Source organism: Anabrus simplex, chromosome 1 (assembly GCF_040414725.1).
Source record: "Anabrus simplex isolate iqAnaSimp1 chromosome 1, ASM4041472v1, whole genome shotgun sequence".
NCBI classification, from domain to species: domain Eukaryota; kingdom Metazoa; phylum Arthropoda; class Insecta; order Orthoptera; family Tettigoniidae; genus Anabrus; species Anabrus simplex.
Window position 1 is genome coordinate 1,175,352,878 of NC_090265.1, and position 25,863 is coordinate 1,175,378,740.

Below are 25,863 nucleotides of genomic sequence, written 5' to 3' on the forward strand. Positions count from 1 at the left end.
GTGCGCGTAGAGGCGCGCGGCTGTGAGCTTGCATCCGGGAGATAGTAGGTTCGAATCCCACTATCGGCAGCCCTGAAGATGGTTTTCCGTGGTTTCCCATTTTCACACCAGGCAAATGCTGGGGCTGTACCTTAATCAAGGCCACGGCCGCTTCCTTCCAACTCCTAGGCATTTCCAATCCCATCGTCGCCATAAGACCTATCTGTGTCGGTGCGACGTAAAGCCCCTAGCAAAAAAAAAAAAAATAGTATCATAGCACTATAATAAAACTGAAAAGAATATGTTATTAAAATGATACATCCAATGATCAGAAGAACCAGAAATGGAAGTAGCGACCAAATAACGACAGGAAAACCACAGAAATATTATCACTATACAGTCAGTTAAATTTGATAACAAAAATTTATTCTGGGCATATATGGGTTTAATAAACTGATGCGTCCACTATGCCTTGTGATACGTCCGTACTTCTGTAGAATGATCGCTAATTACTCTACTACAATGTAATGCGGGAATGTGAAGACCAAAGAAAATTAGTTAAGACGGAAGTGTGGCTCAAGTCACAACACACACGTCCTGCTTAAAGCGCAAGCAAGCCTACGTCACGAGGGAATTCTGTGCTGCTCGATCTTGCTCGACCAAACTCGACACACAAGTTCGTGACGTCAGCACTCAAGCCTGCTCGAGCAGGCGATCGAGTGGCACATCCCTAGTGTTCGGTATCAACTACTGCACATACGCTGAGAGTATGCGTTGTGGATGACGATCTACCATGAGTGCAGGATACCGGCCCAATACTCCACATTCGGAACCATCTGTGTCATTTTCAGAATATGCTCAAGTCAAAGTTCTAGATATTAAGAAAAATTCATAGAACAATGGACTGTTATTTTTAATCGATTCCTGGCTATCTTAGCGACACGCGATGCTTTAGTATATTATTGAAGGTTATATTCTGTACTTTGAAACATGACTTTTGTTAGATATTTTGAGGTGATATCGTGACTAATTCTGTCGAATGTCATCAATATCGAAGTGTTTATTACTTCATTTGATCGATTGGGTGGCGTAGATAGACATACCTTCACATTCCATGTTTAACGTAACAAAGTTGAATCCCCAGCTGGCAATGCTGAATATTCGAATGGATCTTAATAGCAAGGTAGTTGATTATTACACTTTCTGAGACACTTATTATTCTACGACAAACTGACCGAAATATTACGACAAGGATTATCGAGAACCTGAAGACAGGCGAGAGGGAAATACGCATGAGAGTACATGATATTGTTTCATGTTTCACGACTGAAGCAAAGAAAAACTCGAGGCATATAACAATTTAAACCATCGTGTACTTACATAATACAGTGCATAAACACGAGACAGTGGCAGATTATCAGCATAACATCATCAACAACAATAGTTCTCTCAAAAATACACTGAATATGCAATTCTTATGGAAATTGGTGTGTACATAGTTCATACTTCATTTATAATGTGGAAAAGTCCGACTCGTTGGTTGAATGGTCAGCGTAATGGTATTTGGTTCAGAGGGTCCCTGGTTCGATTCCCGGCCGGGTCGGGGATTTTAACCTTCATTAGTTAATTCCAATGGCTCGGAAGCTGGGTGTTTGTGCTGTCCCCAACATCCCCGCAACTCACACACCACACATAACACTATCCTCCTCCACAATAACCCGCAGTTATTTACACATGGCAGATGCCACCCACCCTCATCAGAGAGTCTGTCTTACAAGGGCTGCACTCGGCTATAAATAGCCACACGGAATTATTATTATTATTATCTGGAAAAGAGTTGCAACTCAATATGTACCCTTTCTAATTAAGCAAAGCGACTAACGTCAGAACACTGAAAACCTTCAGAAGTGCTTCCTGGCATGACTACATTAAAGTTTGTGTTGTAACGCTTTCTGAGGTTGCAGAGGTCGAAATAAGTTATGTATTTATATTAAAGTCTGAAAAACGCAGTTTTTAAGTTGTAACCGTTTTGTTCTCAAGCATCGAGTAGTTCTTTGTTTATGTTCTGTAGTATCGTCATCCAAATGGCTGGTTGGGTCCTTAGATAGTAGCACCGGTTTATTAAGCAATAGGAAAACAGCAATGACTGGTGACGACGCTCAAATGGGGTGTGCTACGCAGACCTGGTAATGAGGTCGTGTCTTTACTCAGACAAAGCGTTTTTTCAGCTGGACTGATCTTATGAATAACACTTTTTATAGCCCAAACCATACCTAAGCAACTACCGTACTTCCAGAGTCGTAGAAGATATATTTCATGAGATGAAGAGTATACTTATCGCGAATTAAAAGGAATTAGCTTTCATAATGAGACTATCTAGTTTTTGTGAACGCATAAATCACTTTTCTTGACATAACAGTGTGCTTACGAGCAAACTCAGTACCAGGTTTTAATAACAGTAACCAAACATCCAAACAAATAGTAAAACCACAACAGATTAATTAACATTTTGAACGAGGAGACGCTTGTTTTGAATCGCTTCATGGTCTTTCAGAAACATGTTTTAGTGAGAGAAAGCAATTAATCACAGGAAGGTGTTGTTATACAGCAGTTATGCCTTAATTATCCTGTTTGAGTGCAGTAATTTGCAGATCGTTGGTCCTGCGACTCTAATTACCGGCTTGTTTTCATCCTTCCCTGGAGAGAATAGTCCTGTTCAGAAATCATAGACAAATAAAACAAGTTAGTCGGCTGGAAATGCTGTACAAAGATATGCTCAGGGTTGAAGAGATGTGACAGCATTATATAAATAATTACCCTTACACTTCAACGTTAAGTAATGTGAATTTATTCATTATTTCGCGTATGGCCCATACAATCAAGTTGAGTACAGAAATAAATTATATACATATTTACATACAAGAAAACAATGAACAAGGAAAGACTCATGTCGAGATCATTGATCCACTGTATTGCTTCTGACCATGTCTAAGGCGTTTCTTAAAGTTGGATGGCGTGAAGGTAATCTGTTTTGGTTTATATTTCATAGATCTTTATGTACAGGTGGATTGGGGTTCCTTAAGATTTTATTAAATTCCTCCATTAGAGCGGTGGATCTGCGTAAATCAGATGGCATTATTCCAGATAAAAGCGGGTTGATATTGCTCACGTCCGTAAGTTAAACCTCAAAATACCCTACACGTGACCACTGGGTGGTGCTAAGTGAGTAACAATATATTTGTCAGCCAGTCTATCACTGCAATCTCCTGGTAATTACATACAACAATATGAATTTTAACAAAGAATAAAACAGTGTCAATTAAAAATAAATCTAAATAAAAAGTCAATGTATGGAATACTAAACTGGAATAAATAGATTATTTTAAGTACTTACAATATTTATTCTCTCAGGATGGTAGTATATTAAGTAAAACAGACTCGACATGTAGGAAAGCTCATGTAGTGAGAGTGAAGTTGCGATAACAGGCATTCTGTAAAAAAGAATTAAGCTCTCGGAAGAAATCACCTTTATATTGCTGTGTATAGGAGTAAAATCTGGGTGGACCCATGATATCATATTCATAAGTCGAAAGTAACAGACGTAAATTAAGTGAGAATGATTGATAGTACGAACAGGTGGAAACAATGCAAGCATGTTATTCCAAATGAGGACATAAAAGCTAAGTTAGGAATGATTTCGCTGGATAAAGCTGTGCGTACAAATCAGCTTGGGTGGTAGCGTCATGTGAGCGAAAGGAGGAGGATAAGTGACCTAAAAGAATAAGTTTCTACCATGAAAATTAAGAGAAGTTGAGGGAGACTTAGGTGACGATGGTTAGGCTCAATTTCAATTATTTAGAGGTAAAAAGTGATGCTTAATTAATCCACAGCGGCTTTCAGATTGAATCCTGAAATGCATAACTGTCTATAATGAACTATACAGGATGAAGCGAAATTCGCGCACTAGGGCGTCGCAGCGCGACTCCTCATATGCCAGCAATAAAAAAATGTCTCTCACAAAAGTTCATCCTGCGATTATATCCGGCAGAAAAAGAACGTTGAAGAGTGGCAATCTTGCAACACTGTAACCACATGTAGGGCAACTACCTCTGTCAGCATATACGAGTCGTATTGTACAGTTGATGCAGTGGATAGAGTTTTGGGTTAGCATGCAGGAGGTCGAGGGTTCGATCCTGCGTTGAGGCGCACTTTTTTATTTGCTAATTTCCATTCGAAATTTAAGCAGCAAGTATGGATGGAGCTGCGTGAACATCTTCCGGCTGGTTCCAATGAAGACTGGAGTGTTTGGAGGTCCCTTAACCGATTAAGAACTGGTGTCGGCAGGGCTAAGTCCTCACTTAAGTTATGGGGCTTCACATCAGAGGACAGCAAGTGTGACTGCGGTGAAGAACAAACAGTAATCCACATGTATAAATGTCCTCTCTGCCCATTTTCATGTTCAGAGCAAGATTTAATGCTTGCTGATGACAATGCCATAGGTGTGGCTCAGTTTTGGAAAAATGCCATCTAGGTGTATAGTAAATTTGGTCAATTTTCCTTTGTTTGTCCATTTTTGTAAGTTTTGTAAATAGTCTAATTATCACTTTATTTTAACTGTATGATTAAGTATGCTTCTGACACGAGTAAATAAATCAGACATTACCTACTGTAATACTGTAAGACACCGTTTCTTAGGTCACATGTATCCTACATTTACAAAATTTAGTAACGCTGAACACGTTGTAACGCATCTAGTAGATGAACTGGTGCGAATAAATTCATGTCCACGACGTTGGAAGGGCGTCTTTTAAAGCTGACCAATGAAAACGAAAGTTCGTGCATTTCTAGGATCGTAGTATGTAAGTGCAAATGGTTTCTAGAGGACGCGCTGCAATCGCTGTTGACGATTAACATGCCAGATACCATACCACCTGGACTACATTTCCGAAATAAACATACGCCTCAAACCAGGATCGACCCCCTTGCCCTCCTGCATGCTAACCCAAAACTCTATCCACTGCACCAACTGTACAGCACGACTAATATGTGCTGACAGAGGTAGTTACCCTACATGTGGTTACAGTGTTGCCAGTTTAACAATCTCCAACGTCCTTTTTCTGCCGGATATACTCACAGGACGAACTTTTGTGAGAGACATTTTTTTATTGCTGGTATGTGAGGAGTCGCGCTGCGACGCCCGAGTGCGCTAATTTCGCCTCAGCCTGTATAGGTATGTATGTATGTATGTATGTATGTATGTATGTATGTACTGAACCCTTCAATTCACCGTTTCATCACTGGTCGTCGACCTCGGCTGCTTCAATAGAGCAATATCAAACTCTTAGATCTTAGGGTCGTAGCGGGTATTTTTCTGTTGCTACATTGACCAAACGATGGGGTTCAGAACAGAGCCTAACTACTTTAAATGAGGAGCAAAAATATGCTTACTAAAATATTTATTCGAATGAAATCAAGACAAAAATATTTATTTAATTAGCCATAAAAATAATAATTTTTCAACTTTTTTAACGCAGTCACAATACATAACTTGAGCGTTATCTATTTATTATTGTTTAACATTATATTTCAGAGACTGAAAAAGTATTATAAAATTTGTGGACAACAAAAACCAGAAAACCAGAATAAAACCTGAAACTCGGGCACCCTTGATCCAAACGATAACAGAGTTAATCCACACGATCCCTGGAAAATCTGACCTTCAACGAGTATAATTCCAGATTTACATTTAAATATTGTTATCCACCAGTCTACTATCGTATCGGATATTGGAACATCCCCCAAATGGACCCTTAATCGAACCAAATCAACTATCAGTTGCTTTGGATAGGTTGCGAAATATTACTAGAAATCATGGTGTTCATTACAATTTAACAGATATTCGCTTATGAAAGACATCTCGAAAGATGATTTTCTGGAGCATGGCATTGTATACAGGAATACATTCCAGAATGAAGGAAAATATAAATTTTTGACATGCGATACCGCAGACGAAAGTGAAGCCGATGTAAGTAGATAATCATTAAGTTTTCTAGAACACCATCCGTGGATCAGTCCTAGAGTGTCGGCACCCTGATCATCCAGAGAGCGTGGATTCAAAACCGACGGAGGTTCGCGCTCGCTACCCGTAGATGTAGAGAAAAGTAGTAGAGTTATTATTATTAATCTCGTGTAATTAAGACTTCTGGCTCTGGGAGTGGATGTTCATGTTTGTTCCAACACTTTCCTCTTTATGTTGAGACTACCATCGCTGCGGAATTCTCAGAAAGACTGTTTGTGATTTTCCTAACTAAAGTTACTGAAAATAAACTGAGCACTGGTCATTGCAGACTTAGAGGAGCCAACCTCAGTTTTACGGACAGATGGCCTTCCCAACGCTAACAGTCGCTATCTAGCTACTATCATAGAGGAGCCAACCTCAGTTTTACGGGCAGATGGCCTTCCCAACGCTAACAGTTGCTATCTTGAATGGTCTAACCTTACTTAAACGGTTAGATGCCCTTCCTGACGTGGCTAGCCATATACAACCCCTAGAGTCGTTTTTGAGAAGGGGACTATTTCCCAAAATATGATCACAATAATAGATAGATTGATACGACTCTACTGGAGTTAATGTTGAGTTAACATTGGTGGAAACTGTGGACAATATTTTGATAATGTCCGGTTCCATGGCTAATTGGTTAGCGAGCTGGCCTTTGGTCCATGTGGCCCCATGTTCGATTCCCGGCCGGGTTGTGTATTTTAACCTTAATTGGTTAATTCCGATGGTATGGGGGCTACGGGGTTGTGTGTGTGTGTCTTCAGCAGTAGAATTCATCCTCAATGACGCGCAGGTCGCCTGTCAATCGTCAACTTGGAATACTTGTACTAAGCCTGTCCGGAGACCGCACGCCCTTATTATTATAATAATGAAAAATGTTTGACATCATTAACACGTCGGCTGCCGCTGACGCACATGTCGTCATGTCTCTACCGCGCTACATGCCGTTGACGCTCAAGTGCGTCATCGCATATTATCCGGTTTTGCTTGTCTTTACTGGCCTGTTCCTGTATAAGGTACTCAGACTGAGGTTCGAGTTACGTGTTCAGGATATTGATTCGTGGCCTCTTGCATTCAAACGTAGTGTAATAATAGATGAAACTGGCAATGGCAATTCTACTGGTCCTTCTAATTCCAACATAAAAAGTAACTGAAAAAGGCAAACCAAATTGTGCCACGAAAAGGGGGAAAGTACTGACTCCTTATCTTCAGCTCCCTGAAAATCCTGGATTTTACTCAGAGCCTTGCTTTATGATTTACCGGTAGTGCTACACATGAAGCGAACCACTGTATTAATATCCACTACTCCGACGAAAAAAACGGTTACTGAAGGCTATTCTTAGTATGAAAGATTATTACGTAACAATGTAACATGTAAATATGCTTTATTAATAACACGCATAAATAAACGCAGATGTGCTTCTACCGGCACCTACGATACAGTATTATATCGTTCTTCAGTGCCGATGACACATGTGCATCACGGACGATTTTTCCTCTGTATATGTAAAAATTTCACTTGTAATGTCAAAACTACTATCTACTACCTTTCTAACTAATAGAAAGAAAATAAAAACATACCGGCTCCTTGGGCAGTTCATAAGTTGATTAAGGTTGCAAAGAACGTGTTAAATGAATTATGAAGATTAAGGCTTGTTACCTGTTTGAATAAATGTGTTGCTGAAAAATGGCTACTATTTTGCTTATCAAATATGAGAACGATCAACATAAACTGCAAGACAGAATCTGCTCTCATCCCTGCACAGAGGAATGTAATTTATGAATTCATGTGAGTGATGGATGCTCTGTCTGTTTAAATGGATCGCTACCATGCTGTGTTATTAGTAGAGGTCTATCCAGAGATGGGCGGTACATAACGCGGCTGAAACCAAACGATTCCGTATGATTCGTGTTGGCATTACCGCTGTAATATCAGCTCTGATGTGCGCTACAGATGATCTGCGGTCAGCTATGAGCACTCTTCCATAACAACAACTTTGATTCCGCATTTTTATAGTCCAGAATCGATCCTGATGATACGATAAACTTCCCCACAGACCAGTGCTAACAATATTGGTGCAGCTTGCTATTTCACTTCGAATATAATCAGGAGAGCAAGTCAAACTCATTGGCTGAATGGTCAGCGTTAAGGTCTTCGGTTCAGAGGCTCCCGGGTTCGATTCTCGGCCGGGTCGGGAGTTTTAATCGCCTCTGATTAATTCTTCTGACCTGGGGACTGGGTGTTTGTGTTTGTCCCAACACTTTCCTCTTCATATTCACACAACACACTTACCCTAACAACCACCACGGAAACACTCAATAGTTATTACATCCCTCCATATATGGTTGACGTCAGGAAGGGGATCCGGACGTAAAACAAGGCCAAATTCACATGTGCGACACAGTTGGCACCTACGACCCCACAGCTGTGGGAAAGGCGGTAGAAAAAAAGAAGAAGAAGCACACCTTCAAAATGACTGGTATACGAATACCACCATATTCTTATTGCAACTGAAATGTTCTTATAGGTACAATGCAACGGATGAAACTATATTCAGTTATACTTAACATTGTGCATTGTTAATAACAATAATAATAATAATAATAATAATAATAATAATAATAATAATAATAATAATAATAATAATAATGCTATTGGCTTAACGTCCCACTAACTACTTTTACGGTTTTCGAAGACGCCGAGTTGCTGAAATTTAGTCCCGCAGAAATTCTTTCACGTGCCAGTAAATCTACCGACACGGGGCTGAAGTATTTGAGCACCTTCAAATACCACCAAACTAAGCCAGGATCGAACTTACCAAACTGGGGTCAGCAGACCAGCCCTCAATATCTGAGCCCCTCATCCCGGCAATAATAATAATAATAATAATAATAATAATAATAATAATAATAATAATAATAATAATAATAATAATAATAATAATAATAATAAAAATTGCAAGTTCCACGTATAATTCTTGAAATGAAAATTCAATGATACAATGCTAACAGGAACGAAAATCTACAAGCTTGCTTACTTCCTCAGTTCTCAGCTCTGAACTCTCAAGTCTATCTAACTAACAATTTACATGATCAACTAATGTCATATATAAGTAAATTTTCCATCACATTTGCATACGGGATATGAGAAACAATCATATTTAGAATCCACAAGTGTCATAAGTTAGAACTGTATTTAGATGGCAGCTTCATTTAAAACAATCGTTTCGTCGCCATAAGACCTATCTGTGTCGGTGCGACGTAAAGCAACTAGCAAAAAAAAAAAAAAAAAAATCGTTGTCCCATGCAAGGACTTTGTGTTCCAACCTGGAAATGGTCGTGTTCTAAACGCCTTTATCCAAGATAACTCACGTACCGTGTCGACTATGCACTTATCCGTAAAATGAGCATTTTATGCTATTTATGCTGGCGGACTGAGTAGCTCAGACAGTAGAGCGCTAGCTTTCTGAGCTCAAGTTGTCTGATTCAGTTACGGCTCAGTTGGATAAGATTTGAATGTGCACCAACATGTCAGCCTCGTGAAGGTAAATTTACAGAACTCCTTCGGGATAAAATTTCGGCACCTCGGTGCCTATGAAAACCGTAGAAGTTAGTTGGACGTAAAACAAATATCATTATTGTGATTATACTATTTATACTAATTCTAGTATGGTAATCCAACCCCCACCACTCACACGACACTAGTCTATAGCCTTGTACGGCCTTGGTATGCCAGGTGAACACTTTATATCCCTACGACCTGCATTTTACGTACGAGATGACACGTGGTCAGCCTGACGAATCCTTTTCGCAATTATTCCTGGCTTTCTACACCGCGGTGGCTATCTTGCCGTCAGATAGCTCCTCGCGTAGACTGCGTAGACCTAGAACCAGCATTCAGATCTACATGAAATTCCCTGACCTGGCCAGGAATAGAACCCGGGGCCTCCGTATATGAGGCAGGCTCACTACCCCTTGACCATGGAGCCGGCAAGCACAGCCAGTAGGCTGATAAAATAATGCATTCCTATGTACATACTTTTCCCAACGATCGATGTGGTTATTTGTAACTGATAGCGGCAAAGACTGAGAAAGAAATGGCTAAAGTTTACGTGTCATATAGGCTACCACCTCGGAAATGAAAGAGTATACTACAGAAACCATACGCATGATATTCAGCGTCAGACGTATATATACATCTTCATTATGAACTATCATGTCTAGGGCCCGGGTGTTTATGGCAAGTCGTATTTCTTCCTTTATATTATTTCCATGCAAAATACAAGTTAAGCATGATTTTATCTACGGTGACTAAAATTATACAATTTTCATGAATCATATATTGTCATACGGGCTGCCTGGCCGAGGCGGTAAAGGCGTGCTCGGTTCGCCCGGAAGGACGTGGGTTCGAAACCCCGTCAGGAAGTCGTAAAATTTAAAAAATGAGATTTCCACTTCCGGAGGTGCATATGGCCCTGAAGTTCACTCAGCCTACACCAAAAATGAGTACCATATTAATTCCTGGGGGCAAAGGCGGCCGGGTGTAGAGCTTATCACTCTACCCCATCACGTGCCGAGGTTAACAATGGTGGAAGCCTTTACCTTCCACTCCTCCAAGGACCTTCATGGCCTGTACGGAGGTGACTTTGCTTTTTTTAATATAATGTCATATTTTGGCTGCGTTAACGTTTCTTGTAATTTTCCGGTAATTGTTCATATTATAGTCACATTTCCGGTGAATTTTCGTGTTTTTGTCATCTTTCTATATTTTCATTCCATTTTCCTATACCTAATTCCAGTCGTCTCAAAGACGGATTTTTCACATCTCCTAACTGTTGTCTGTAATTTTTTAGAAATATATATTTATGTTAATTAGGAGGGTAAGCTGTATAGAAAGAGACAGACGCGTATAAAGCGACAGAATAGTGAGCCTCAATTTAATTCTAATGATTTGACGTAATTCACACATGGCCCAGTAACATCCTGCGATGTTGAACAGTCCTTTTCCCACTACAAGTCAATGTTGCGTAAAAATAGAAGATCGTTCCTTTTTTTGAAAACTTTAAAATATATGTAATTTGCTACTGTAATTATTTCTGTTCGCCCGTCAAAATGTGACATTTATTTTATTCTGTGCTGAGTCGAGAGTTACCTCTGGATTGAGTAATTAAATCAATTCAAAATATATTCGTGTCCGCCTCTGTGGTGTAGTGGTTAGCGTGATTAGCTGCCACCCCCGGAGGTTCGGGTTCGATTCCCGGCTCTGCCACGAAATTTGAAAAGTGGTACGAGGGCTGGAACGGGGTCCACTCAGCCTCGGGAGGTCAACTGAGTAGAGGTGGGTTCGATTCCCACCTCAGCCATCCTGGAAGTGGTTTTCCGTGGTTTCCCACTTCTCCTCCAGGCGAATGCCGGGATGGTACCTAACTTAAGGCCACGGCCGCTTCCTTCCCTCTTCCTTGCCTATCCCTTCCAATCTTCCCATCCCTCCACAAGGCCCCTGTTCAGCATAGCAGGTGAGGCCGCCTGGGCGAGGTACTGGCCATTCTCCCCGGTTGTATCCCCCGACCAAGAGTCTGAAGCTCCAGGACACTGCCCCCGAGGCGGTAGAGGTGGGATCCCTCGCTGAGTCCGAGGGAAAAGCTGAACCTGGAGGGTAAACAGATGATGATGATGATATATTCGTAATAATAAAATTAATATTATTACTCGTTTATTATAATTGAATGTTATAGATTTCAAAACTATATTTTCAATTTAATGTTCATTTAAACAGCGGCAAGATGCTGAAGATTTCGAAAATGTGACCATTTAAATACATTTTTAGGTCATAAATGCTTGCATATTTCTAACATTTTTAGGTCATAAACATCCGGGTCCTATTCATGTCTTTCAACGTTCAGTCTAAAAAAAACCGAAATAATTAAACTCCTCTACAATCCTCTATTTTCAACTAGCTCTACGGCCACGTTTAGTTCCCCCTCTTATCATGAAATTAAACAGTCTAACCATCCGTCATTTCAGTCTCCATCTGCTTCGTTAACCTTACCCCACTGTGGGTTCCATTATTCTCTTAAGTAACCTGTCCTCCACCTATCACACGTGGCCCCATCACCATAGCCGATTTACACGCACAGCTTCACTGAGCTCATTGTTAATTTAGCCTTAATCTCCTCATTCCGAGAACCCCCTTCCATGACATCCAGCTTAAGAATATGATATCCTGAGTCCTCCCAACTACCACTCCCGTGCGCCTAAGTCGACATGGAAACAGATCGATGTAAAGATAGTTTCCTCACAGGGCTCGCATCCTTCTTACAGAATACTGTTGATTGCAACTGCGAGTTCACTGCGTTAGCCTTCTTGCAACCTGATTCTATTTCACTTACTACACTACCACCCAGGGAGAGTGCCCATCCTAAGTACTTGAAATAACCTACCTGTTCCCTCCTGACAGCATTCTTACGTTTCTGCCCAACTGACACCACTTTAGTGTTGGCAATCCTAATGTTTGGCCTTACTCGCTATCACAGACTATCATTTATTTTAAAAATTGTATAACAAAAAACTTCGAAATTGTTCTCTCAGACTCAAAAGACGCTTACAGACACTTGAAGTGAGCCTGGGCTATGATTTGAGTGTATTGGTATGTGATTTGCTGTTTCAACATAGGTTATCCCCCCTCCCCCCTGATCCTTCTCCTTCCCTTCTCAAGCGTAGCCTTGGTGGCTGGTTGTGTCCAGCGTTTGAGTCTCATTATTTTTTGTCGCTCGTTCTGAGCATCTACTTTGGGGTTCCTTTCGAACCCGAGGCTGCTGGGCTGCGAGCATCGGAGTGTAAGTCGTGAGTGTATGTTGCATGTGTATACTGAGTGAAAGTTTAATGCTTGCGGCAGCGAAGAGGTGTGTGATTGGATAACACTTGTGCTTCTGTGGTGTGTGCTGTGCTGTGCTGTGCTGTGCTGTGCTGTGTGGATGTGCCGGGCTCGTAGCCCAGGGCCATATGGGCCAGTTGAAGGCCGTTTCATTTTCGTAATATGTATTTTTATAATGTTACATTCTGTTAATACTTGTATTTCTTTTATATTACCTGTTCTCTGTTGAATGTACGAGGCCAATAGAAGTTTATTGGTTTATTATTGGAAGGGTGCTTCAGTTATGGTATTGCAAATATTTTTGTTACCTTTGAATAAATGACGGATGAATTTACGGATGGAAAACTCCCTAACCTCGGTCCACCTCGCTTCCCCTCTGGGTATGTTCGTTTTTCCTCGGCTCCAATGCTAGCACCTTCTCATCGCTCAACCTCTTCAAGCTCAAAGATATATTTAATAATAATAATAATAATAATAATAATAATAATAATAATAATAATAATAATAAATACTAAATCAAAACGCGCAGGTTAAGATTCTGTGTACATTTTAAAAGAATGCACCCAGACAGATTTACAAATCAAACAATAGAATTCTATGACAACCGGAGTAAAGCCAAAACGGACACGATGAAATGCATAGGAGAAATCAAAACCGATTTGAAACAGGCAGTAATTACACCAGCGGATGTCCAAAACAGGTTAACTTCAGATCCAAAGTTCACAAATATCAGGTTGACAAAGAGGAAAGACCAAGGAAGAAGACTGGAGCAACCTGGTCTGAAGATAGATAGGAAGCCCACAGTAAAAGTTTGAATGAAGTATGAGTACAAAGGAAGGCAAATGCACACATCGAAGTACTTTGCGTAGTCCTAATGGGCTTATTTGTAAATATAATAATACGTTTACGTCCCACAACTACTCTTAAATGGTATTCGGAGAAACCGAGTTGCCGAAATGTTGTCCCACAAGAGTTCTTTTATGTACCAGACTGATGTATCTGAACACCTTCGAAAAACATCGGACTGAGCCAGGATTGAACCTGCCAAGTGGGAGGTCAGAAGGCCAGCACCTCATCCGTCTGAGCGCACCTTCAAATACCACAAAAGACTGAGCCAGGATCAAATGCACCAACTTGAGCTCAGAAATAATGAACCTTGAGTAAGCTGTGACAATCAGAGGTTGGATAAACACTTCTGGGAGGAAATACTGAGCCCATATTGAAGTTCTCACTTAATTGATCATGAATTCATTGAGAGTACAGTGAATATGTCGTTTTATTGAGTCTTAGTAATTTGCAAGGACCGAGGTATGGTTTTCATAATTTTCACACGAAGCTTGGAGACGAGGGTCTATTTGTTCTCAAGCTATATTAAGAAAGAGTGGTTGCTACATGACGCACCCGACCTTCACATGTTTCCTTTATAACAAGAAAATAATGGAAGATAATGGTGTGGAACAAGGGACCACATTTCGGAAGCCCGGAAAGAGGCTAGGATATCATATGACATGAGTTTGCAGTGAGCGTTGGGGACGCGATGATTTCAACCAATGAAAAGGTAGGATCATTCGAATGTTGGCTATATATTGGATAAAGTGAGAGACGGCCCTGAGTGAGCATAGGACAGCATCTGTGGAAGCGAATTAATAAAAGTGACCAGCGCGTGGGCTAGCTACCCTTAGTCGGCAGGAGTCTTCGAAATAGTAACGTCGTGAGAAGAAGTATAATTACGGCGAGTGCGGAGTCAAGTTTTATGTGTCTTGATCGTGCGGGGACTTTCTAACTTTTACCACCATATCCTCAGACTTCACTTAATTACTTTCGATTTAGGAAAACACCCAAACCCCATGGCACTACAGCCCTTGAAGGGCCTTGGTCTACCAATACGATTTAGGAGGGAGCTAAAAATATTTGTAGGCATGGAGGCCTGTACGAACAATACCGAGACAATACAGTAACTTTACCTTTACGCACTAACATTTCTGGGTTGAATTGAACTTCGATAAATTTGCATTTTAGTGTCTTCAAATTTCCAGAAAAAGAACGTTTTCGAAATGAACATTTACGCGCACAGTTGCCTGCCTATTTAAATTACATTTTCCGAGGACACGAACGCCGCAGTTTCTATTCCAGCATTGTGTACTGTTTCCAGATTATTGAGCTATAATACTGTTGAAGTGCGGAATGAGTGGGGAATTGACCTGCTTAAGGTGTTAGATATCCGAAGAGTTGTCGCGCAGTTGCATGGGAACTGGTTTTCACGGTCACGGGAAATTATCCCCGACTCTTGTAATAGTAACTGGCAGGTTGTGTTGACCCAGTTGTAATACTTTGAATGAGCGGAATGTTATGGTCAAGATCCGAACCGGCAGTAGCAGGAAGACAGCAAGAACACGTTTTTCTACGCCACTATGAAGAACCACGGACTCGACGAGTTCCATTTTGAAGGCATCACAGTCAATATGGCTGGTTAGAATGATTGGAAGCGGGCTGACCGCAAGTGAGTGGCCGAATCAACAAAAGATGAGTATTGCTTTTGCAATGTAATAATGTATGTGTGCACGTGTTTTAATGTAGCCAAGGGGATAGGTTAGTTTCTTTTATTATGTAATTTCAGTAGGTTTAGCTGTTGGTTGGAAGGACTACTTCCTATTTCAGTAAATGTAAGGAAGCTTGTGTATCTAAATGTAAATAACAGTCAAGTACATGTAGACCGATTGCATGAGGTCAGAGCTTGCATTTTTATTGAGAATTTATAGCTGAGTTGTAAACGTCATTCTTTTTACAAGTCAGTTTCTTATTTTTAGCCTTTCTTATTATTTACTTGGTTTCCTTTGACGTTTCAGACGCAGTGAACGGATTTGGGCTTAAATGAAAATGTAATAAGGATTTAAATTAAAGTCAGGAAAGACTAGATTCATTAGTTGATGGAATTTTAAATTGTACGAGAACATGCCGTCATATTTTCTCTGAATTATCGGATGAAGTGTGGATGAGAATATGTGTTGGTGGAGACTGGATCCACGATCTCTGTTAGAGTCATCTTCATAATTATTTGAATGTAAATATGGGTGTGAACTAGTGATTGGTTCACGAGTTCCCGGATCGCAGTTTCATATTCCATGTTCCGAATATTAGAATCAGCTTTCTTTAAATCTTGCTATTATTATTGCTAATGCGATTTTCTCGAATTGAACGGGTAAGATATTTCAGCAACTTTCAGATTTTCAGATATGGTCTATGTCTATGTGGTAACTTCTCTGTTCCTAGTTATTATATTATTACAGAGTTGGCCATTTTATTTAAAGCTTAACATTACGAGCGCGTGTGCTCTGGTATGTTGACCAGCGCGGTGTTGTTTCTTTCTTGAGAGCGAAAATTAGACGTCATTTATATTTGTATCTGTTTGGCAACTTTACGACATGTGATATTTTTGTGATGATGAGTAAGGGGACGCGTTCCTTACTTTCAAGGCCTGCATTTTCATGATTGAGTAACTTGCCTCGGCTTGACTTGTGAGCAGCGTGTGTTAAGGGTTGGACCCCAGATGTTTAGGTATTTGCTGCAATTTTAGGAGACTGAATCTCCGCTTTTTGATCATTCCACCTTGTGGTAGGCGAGGATATATGTTTCTACCGAGGAGAGTTTTATTTTAGGGGCCTATTTGTGTTGATTTAAATGGTGTTGGTCCATGTCACTTCGGTTAATGATGTAGACGAATCTTTTATATCGCGACGTTTAGTTTGGACTTGCCTTTTATGATATGATCGCGCTGAGGATTTTTTGTGTAATATAATCTTTTCAGAGACCAACGTTGAGTTTTGTGTTGAAGGTAAAAGCCTACTCATTTATCTTCTTGAATTTTGTATCATGTAATTAATTTCAGGAAACCGCGTTGATTTATGAGTTACGTCGTAACGTCCACCATATGATTGGTTTTGTGTCATGTAATCTATTTCAGGAACCTACGTTGAATAGGAAGTGATTGCCCAAAGTGTAAAATTTATCCCATTAATATTTTCATCGAGATTATGTGTGAGTGAGAGTTGCATAAGTGCGGCATGCTTTTTTTGGGTGGGGGTGGGGGGATGCCAGGAAAATATGACATGTTTTGTTCTTTGATTTGTGTATATTTTGCCGTTTATGTGATTTTTATTGGTGTGGGTTCCCGGTCCACAGTTTTTTGTGTTCACGAGTATATTCATTATCGAGGTGTATATATTGGTAGGATGTTTTACTAGTCAGCGTAATTTTATTGTGTACAGTTAGATTAGTATTTTCACCCCCAAAGCGCATTAAAATACGTATTTTCTTTACGGTTAGGGACTCCACTGGAATGTAAAATGTATAGAAAAGGGGAAATACTCATCTAAGGTGGAAAGAATTAACAAACCAGCCAGAAGCGTGGTGCGAGCACGCAAGCCTCAGTGTTGAAGTACATGTGTGTGTCGATATACACTTGTTAAAATGTAATATGTTTTGATCCTCAAGATGAACTCTATAAGCATTGATAAAGGCCTGAGTAGTGTTTTTTGTAACATTTGATGATTTTTGCTATATATTTTCGTATTTTCTTGCTTATTTTAATAAACATGTATTCCTCTAAACTGACGTCATGCCTCACCTTGTATTATTTATAGCTATTAGTTGACCTCATTCTCCACATATTATGTATATGTCCCGCATCAAATTCAGGGTGTAATTTTAAAGTTATTTTTCGTAGTCCAAACTGAGCACACCTGGGAGCGTTTGACTACTTTGGGGCAGATTACCTTATTGATATTGGCTTATGTCGGCGTCTCAATTTTCCATTTGCAAGGAAATAATGATTCTGCTCCTCGTGATATAAAGGCAGTAACTTACTACTCTGAAAAATATTAACGAAACTAACAAATAAGGTATTTCAAACCAGGCTTTGATTAAAACCGTAGTGGTTATCATTTTACAATCAGTTTATTGTAAAAGAAAGGACAACATTACATCCCTACACATCACAACAAGTTATTTATTTGACTGCTCAAAACATTATTGCGGGCTACCTTTTGAAGATACAGCTGTTGAGTATTATTAGACTGAGCGAGTTGGTTGCGTGCTTCGAGTCATCTACCTGTTAGTTTGCATTCTGGAGATGGTGTGTTTGAACCCCACTGTCAGCAGCCCTGAAGATGGTTTTCTCTTATTTCTTATTTTCACACTAGGCAAATGCTGAGGCAGGACTTCAATTAAGGCCATCGTCGCTTCCTGCCTTTAAAAACCTGTCTGAGTCTGTGCGACGTAACCCGAATAGCAAAGTTAATTATATGGAGAGGTGAGTTATCCCCAGAATGTAATTTGACATTCACGATTCTGCCACAAGGGTGATCAGTGAGTGATGGGCACAATGTAACACTACGAAAAACTGATTGAGAATGAGAGGGGCTGTAGATTCCTGCTGCGAGATGCAGGGTGGAGAATGGGTTGAATTATGTGTCATTCAAGCCCTTCATAGTTCACAGTCAAGCTATTTCGGAAACGATGGACACGGGTAGGTACTCACAACAAACGGGTTTTCAAACGTGTTAGCTATTGTGTTTATGTCAAGTTAGGAAAGGCCTTTGCTTTCCTTAACTCGTCCATCTTGTGTCCATGTATTTTTTCCAAAAATAGTTGCTCTAACTGGTTTCCATTGATCAGTTCGAGAATCTTCAGCTTCTTTTCTTTTCCTCAGCATGATCGTTGAAGAAAACAACAGGAAACTGCATCCCTCCTCATTTTAACCGTACACCTCCTCACTGGCATCTAGAATACTATTGGATGGCCGCTAACAGTGGATCTGTTAAGGAGCCAACCCGTCTAATCCTGAGCACTTAACATGCATATGAGTTAAATCATGTGGATGCATTAAATATCACATTACGAGGTCTATAATGTTATTGACTTTACGTAACACTAACTAGTTTTACGTTTTTCAGGGACGTCCAGGTGCCATAATTTTGTCCCCCAGAAGTTTCATTTGCCGGATCTATCGATACGAGGCTGACATATTTGGGCACCTTCGGATACCGCCGGACTGACCGAGGATCGAGTCTGCCAACTTAGGCTCAGAAATCTAGCACTCTAAATTGCTGAACCACTCAGCCCTGCTATTATGAAGTCTGTTTAGAAGCAGAACAAAATTAACTTGTAAGAATATAGCTTATGAAGTTGTAGACTGCATTAGCCTAAATTTACCTTAGCCTAAAGCTACTTTGATCTGAGTAAACTAATTGCTAGGGTCATTGCGTGTTCCATATCTGTCGAGAAGTTGATATTAGACGTCATTGAAAAGATTAGATCTAACGCGGCAAGTGAATGAAAGGAAGAGAGAGCGGAAGGGTTTCCAGCCATTCGGCTGATGTTGTTCCATTCATGCTGTAATGACGGCCGTACAGTGTTCCTTGCAACCAGACTTTAATGTCCATCTGTGCTATTTCCTCTTCTGTCACACATTTCTTGTAACTTAGAACTGAAAGGGAAGTAATTTCCGTTTGTAAGACGAAGTAGTTATTTTATGATGAGAACCTGGCTACCTTCAATGTATACATCTGGCGTACGAGGGAGGAGTCGACTGTAACGTTGAAGAGATAGAAATAATAATAAACAATAATAATAATAATAATAATAATAATAATAATAATAATAATAATAATAATAATAATAATAATAAATGTTAACTGTGTCGTACAATAAACATTTCAACAACATAATAGGCCTAATATGAATAAAAAAGTGAAGATAATGACATATTTTAGCGATTTCAGGAGCAAATTCCAGTGCCAGTGTGTGTCAAGCAATTGAAAATCGCTATGAGAGGAATATATAGATACGTTTGCATTTCGTAGATGTAGATAAGGCAAATGACAGAGATTCAAAAGAAAATTGGTTGGCCATACTGAGCGATTACGGGATGGAGGGTATGTTATTACAGTGATGGGAGAAGTGCAAGTAAAACGTAATTGGTCTCACAGTTACGTGAAAAATAATTCCAAACCAAACCCCATGGCACTACAGCCCTTGAAGGGCTTTGGCCTACCAAGCGATCGCTGCTCAGCCCGAAGGCTTGCAGATTAGGAGATTACGACGAATCCTCTCGACCATTATTCTTGGCTTTCTAGACCGGGGTCGCCATCTCAACGTCAGATAGCTCCTCAATTGTAATCAAGTAGGCTGAGTGGACCTCGAACCAGCCCTCAGGTCCAGGTAAATATCCCTGACCTGGCCTGGAATCAAACCCGGGGCCTCCGGGTAAGAGGCAGGCACGTTACCCCTACACCACGGGGCCGGCGAAAAATAATTCACTCAGTTACAATTACAAATTACTTATTCAATAAGTTTTCAGCAAAATTACAATTACTTCACAGAAGCCAGTCCTAAATAAATCATTGGTATTTTCTTTCTCGCATAGAGCTACAATGATACTAAAGTTTGCAAGGAAGAATTTATTACAGTAGAATTCCATTAGTCCGGCATCCAACAGTCCGGAACGCCCGATGGGCCGGCACCATTCCACGATTTTTTAAATGTTATTATCTCTTAATAATGATCTCTCGTGAACAATTTGATGCATTATTTGTCGAAACCAATCGAAGTGTATATTTTTATTTCCAAGTTAACAGTGCAAATGTATCTGATAAAATCCATTTGTTATGCATTGACTTACTTAAATATCTCTACAGTATCTCTGGAAATATTCAGCCTAGATGGCTGTGTGTATACTAAGTACTGGAAAGCCAACCATATGATTAAAAAAATCACATTTCAAAAATTGAATGTATGGGCCACGTTCGAAAACGGATGGGAACACGCCTTCAAAAACTGAAGCGGACAGAACGAGAAGAGAAGTTGTAGATGGAAAGACTCTAGATGGTAAAGGAAGACTTACAGATAAAAATATCGATGAACTCCGGCGTTATTATGGAATGGCAATAAGAAACAACACGTTTGAAAAGAGGGGTGTGTTATTACACTAATGATTCTGCTGATCAACATTTTACTGCAAAACGCCGCGTTACAGCTGTTTTCGCTGTACGCCATAACCTATACCGTAGTAAGAGGTACCGCCCGATAGTCCGGCATTTTCGGTAATCCGGCACCGGGCCGGCCCCGAACGTGCCGGACTATCGGACTTCTACTGTACTTCATTACTTCATTGATTCCTCATTAAGTGGCTGTCATCACTAAGTGAGACTAAACACGATACCTTAGCATTTTCAAAATTACTTCTCATTTTTTTAATTCTTTTTATTTAGTTAGCATTTCACATAATTTTCCATTTACTTTACTTTCTCATCATTAAGCCTCGACCCCTTGGGCAAATTTGCATCATTACATTTTTTGAAAATAAACTCTAAAGGTGCACTTGAAAGAATACTCGTGTTTAGTTTTAATAATATCTCCAGCAGCTCCTAGTATTAATATAGTAGAAGTGAAAGTTATTTTCGCCTTCATTTAATTTACCATTTCTGCCTCAATGTCGATTACTAGAATGTAACGATTACAAGTTGACTACCAGAAGTACGAAGAAATCCTCTTTCCTTACTTAACCCCCCCGAAACAGGGCATACAGGCCTGATCCATCGTATTGTTATTAAACTCTTCATAATATGTAGAAGAAAATGGAATAGCACTAGCCATTCAGTTTACATTCGTCCTAGCTATCAAATATTCCAGAAGGGAACTATGATTGTTAGATTTTTCCTGATGGTTTACAGTAACGCTCAACTGCGAGCGGCGAATGACGGTAGACTTGAAGTTTCCCTTAGGAGTAATTGTATTTAAATATAGGTCTCCAGTGTAGCAGAAAGCGGGGCTTCTCTAAGAGGAGAACAACCATTGTTTGGAAAACGGCCGCTCGTTGCCGTTTCTCTTACCCACTAAACGTAATTTTGCAAAGTGAAGCTGGCGGGTTATTGAGCGAAGCTCTTGCACAATCTACGATCTCTGTTACTGCAAAAAAATCTCAGACCTTGAATCATGAAAATTACGGGCTGTGGGGCGAGTGATGGAACTGGACATGCAATTTCATCATCTAATAAAACCAGACTGCAAAGAATTGGTTTAAAGGACGACAAATGCCGATAAATCACTCAAATACTGTCACAACTGTTCGAATTAGAAGTAATTATGAGAAGATGAGCCTGAATACCTAAACAGAATCAATAGGATATTATTTATCTTATACCGGGTCTTTCGTGTACCTAGATATGTAGGCCTATATTTTTATTTCATGCCTCTCCATCAGAAAAGAAAAAAAGATTCGCGAGATATTGAGTGTATTTTTAAGAGATGATATTTTAAAACATAACTTACGATTTTGTTTCTTTCTTGATTTATAAGGTACACACCGGGCTGAATAGCGCATGTGATAGAGCACTGGCCTTCTGAGTTCAACTTGCAGGTTCGATTCTGGCTAAGTCGGTTGGTATTTGAAGGTGCTCAAACACGTCCGCCTAGTATCAGTAGATTTACTGGAACGTAAATTAACGCCTGTGGGACAAAATTCCGGCACCTCGGCGTCTAAGTAAACCATAAAAGTGGAGTTAGTCGGGCGTAAAACCAATAAAATAATAATAATAATGATTATTACTATTATTATTATTATTATTATTATTATTATTCCGTCATTTTTTCTCATTTCTTGTGGTCGGCACTTGGTGTGGTTTTGGCTCATCGTTACAGATGGATGTCTTTCATGACGTAAACTCTAAGTGAGTGGTTTTATTTAATATTGTGTGTTTTTGTGGTGGTTGGTAATGTGGTATGTAGCTGGAGACCATTGTACTGAAACTAGTACAAACACCCAGTCCCTGAGCCGGAGACGTTAACCACACGCTATTAAAATTCCCGGCCCGGCAAAGAATCGAACCGGGAGCCCTCTTAACCGAACGCGAAGACGAATACCGTTAGCCAAATATTTTTTTTATTATTAATGTTCTCTTAAAATGGACTTTAAGGGACGCGATGTTGGTGGTATCGATTACCGTGTCAAGGGGAAGTACAATTAGATAACTACCGACTCTTAGCTCTAATCAGAAAAAAGAAAAGGGAAGAAGTTCGACCCTTCTAGGAATGGAATTGTTGACAAAAGGAAAAGAAAGGCTACGGGGAGCGTGAGAATGAAGGACTCCTACGCTTCACGAACCTGTTTTCATAGGTGTCGGATGAGATCAAGAGTTGAGCAATGGAACTCATATAGTAAAAATGTTGCATGTCGCAAGTAAGTTGAAGCAATGGTAGATTCAGCAAAGAGACTCGTAGTCACCAAAATCATGCACTCAAATTGTCACCCTCTGAGGATGTAGTCGCCTGTGGTACTGTTGATGTATTCTACCGTTCCCACCCACAGTAGACTGTAGGCTGTCTGGCAAAATGCTTACACAATGTCTATAGTTAACTGTGGATTTTGTACAAGTGAGTTACGAGTAAAAAGTAATAATAATAATAATAATAATAATAATAATAATAATAATAATAATAATAATAATAATAATAATCCTAACATCATTAAAATTCATACTTTGAAATTTAATTTTGAATAAATGCTGCCGATTATCGTTTATATAACTTTAGACTGGAGAATCATTCAAACAAAATGGGTTGGGGCACTGTTGTTCCGTTACTATTTGCAGTATCTATAAGAACTATTAGGTTAACTGCCAAATATATTACATCATATACAGTACATTCGTTTTAGACTTTATACCTTACTGAGCAAGTGGCTATGCGGTTTTGGTCACGTAGCTGTCAGCTTGCATTCGACAGTTAGTGGGTTCGAACCTATTGCCGGCAGCCTAGAAGATGTTTTTCCATTTTCAAACCAGGCAAATGCTGGGGCTGTACAAATACTTTAAATATTTTGTGGTGTGGTAGGTTGTGGAAGGTGGTAGTAAAAGGATGGACGTGACAAATGAAAGTAATGTTACTTATCGTAGATCAATAGAATAGTCCAAATAAGCAAGTATCAAAAACAAGCACGTAGCACAAAAAAGTGGACAGTAAATTAAGACACTAGTCTGACCAGTGTTGTAGCGCAAGCAAGGTATTCAGAGAAAACGATGCACACCTTCACAAAATGTGTGGCCAGCTTTTAACCACCTCTTCATTAAAATAAGTATTCAGAATGAAATCGTAGTGAATAAGCAAAGTTTGCAAAGAAGCGTGTCGCTGAGATCATTCCAGAAGTATACGTGGTAAGTACAAGTTGACAAGGAGTTTTGAATTGGGGACGGAGAGTAATCAGGAAGATACAACCAGTTAAATTTTCATAATGCACATGTATTATAGAAACAACAAAAATGATCACAAGAACAAGGTTACAATTATTAATTGAATAAGCGACCATATTCAGTTGTATACAATCGAAATAGGATTTGTAACGCCGCAGACTGAAGCGGAAAAGAAAGAAAATTATGAATACTAGGCTAGTACGCCGCAGTATACATGGGGATCTGATACAAAAAAAGATTGACTAGAATCAAATGTCAAGTTCCCTATCAATGTACACCACACTATATCAAAAAGGAATTCTACAATTTACAAAGGCCACTGTACAATATGCAAAACCCCCAGAATAGGATAAAAGGAAGAATAAAGAAGGAGAAAATTATGTCCAAGGGCTGGCGAAGGGAAAGAAAAAGGTACAGCCTGCGAATAAATTTAGAAAAGTAATAAGCTCACTCCCAAAAACCAGGCGTAGAAGAGAGTTCCAAGTATGTCACAGATACGAATGTCAGTTCTTGCGTCTGTTCACCAAGTTACCAACTTTTAGATGGAGAATAAAATTTGGAAAATTCAAATATGAACTTGAGAATGAACATACAGGTCTATAATGTTGTCTTGTAGCCACAACAAGAGTAGTGTTACAATTTCAGCCGGAATGGCATATTATAGAAAGCAAATCGTTTTCCAGAATTGAGTAGAAAACACAAAGAGATTAATATCGCTCACCCAGCCAGCGGTCGTAGGTTCAGATCTTGAGTTGCAGACAAAGTAAAACATCGCATACGGACCAGCCGTATATGCGAATGATGGACTCCTCCCTCCACACAGTTCGTTGCAAAAAGTCCGACTGCCTGTTCGAGGCCAGAGCGAGCCTTTTATATCGTAAAAGTAGAGTCCAGAAAGTACCAGAGCGCAAGGTGACGTAGACAAGCAGCGGCAGAGGGTGTGGGGACGGAGGGCGAGCAGTTGTGAAGCACACAGCGGGCTGAGTGAGCGAACGGAACACACGCAGAGGTAAGAGCAGAAGTAGAGCAGTTGAAAAAGTAGACATCATGACGTAGGGGAGCATGTTACATTACCCCGTCGATACCATAAGACCTGTCTGCGTCGGTGCGACATAAAGCAAATTTTAAAACTCTGTACCTTTCAGCATTCAGACAGGGATCTCTGTGAATTAATGAAGTGCCTCTACAAACCTCTATTTACAACTAGCTCTATGGCTTCGTTTTGTTTCACACATCGTATCATTAAAAATTGAGTCTAACCATCGCTGCCTTTGTCTTTCTCTATTTCTTCTGCCCTCCATCAATCTCCCAGGTAACCTATCCTCCTCCATTCATCTCTCATGACCCCACCACTGGAGCCATTTCCATTTATACTAACAGCTTCATCCAGTGAGTTTATTCCTAGATGAACTTTTATCTCCTCATTGTGACTACCGTTGTGCCATTGTGCCCACATGTTTGCACAACCAATTATTCTCGCTACTTTCATGTCTGTTACTTTTAACTTAGGAGTATTATATTTGGATTCCGCCAAGCTTTCACCACCGTGCTGCAAATTCAATATGAAAACAGACCAATATCAATATAATTTTGATCATTTCCAATTCCTAACGCCAGTTTCAGGTAAACCTTGCTTGATTAGTAAAAAAGTTACATGCATATGCATTATAGTCCGTTCAATTGTTATCTACAGAGTCATCGGAATGGCA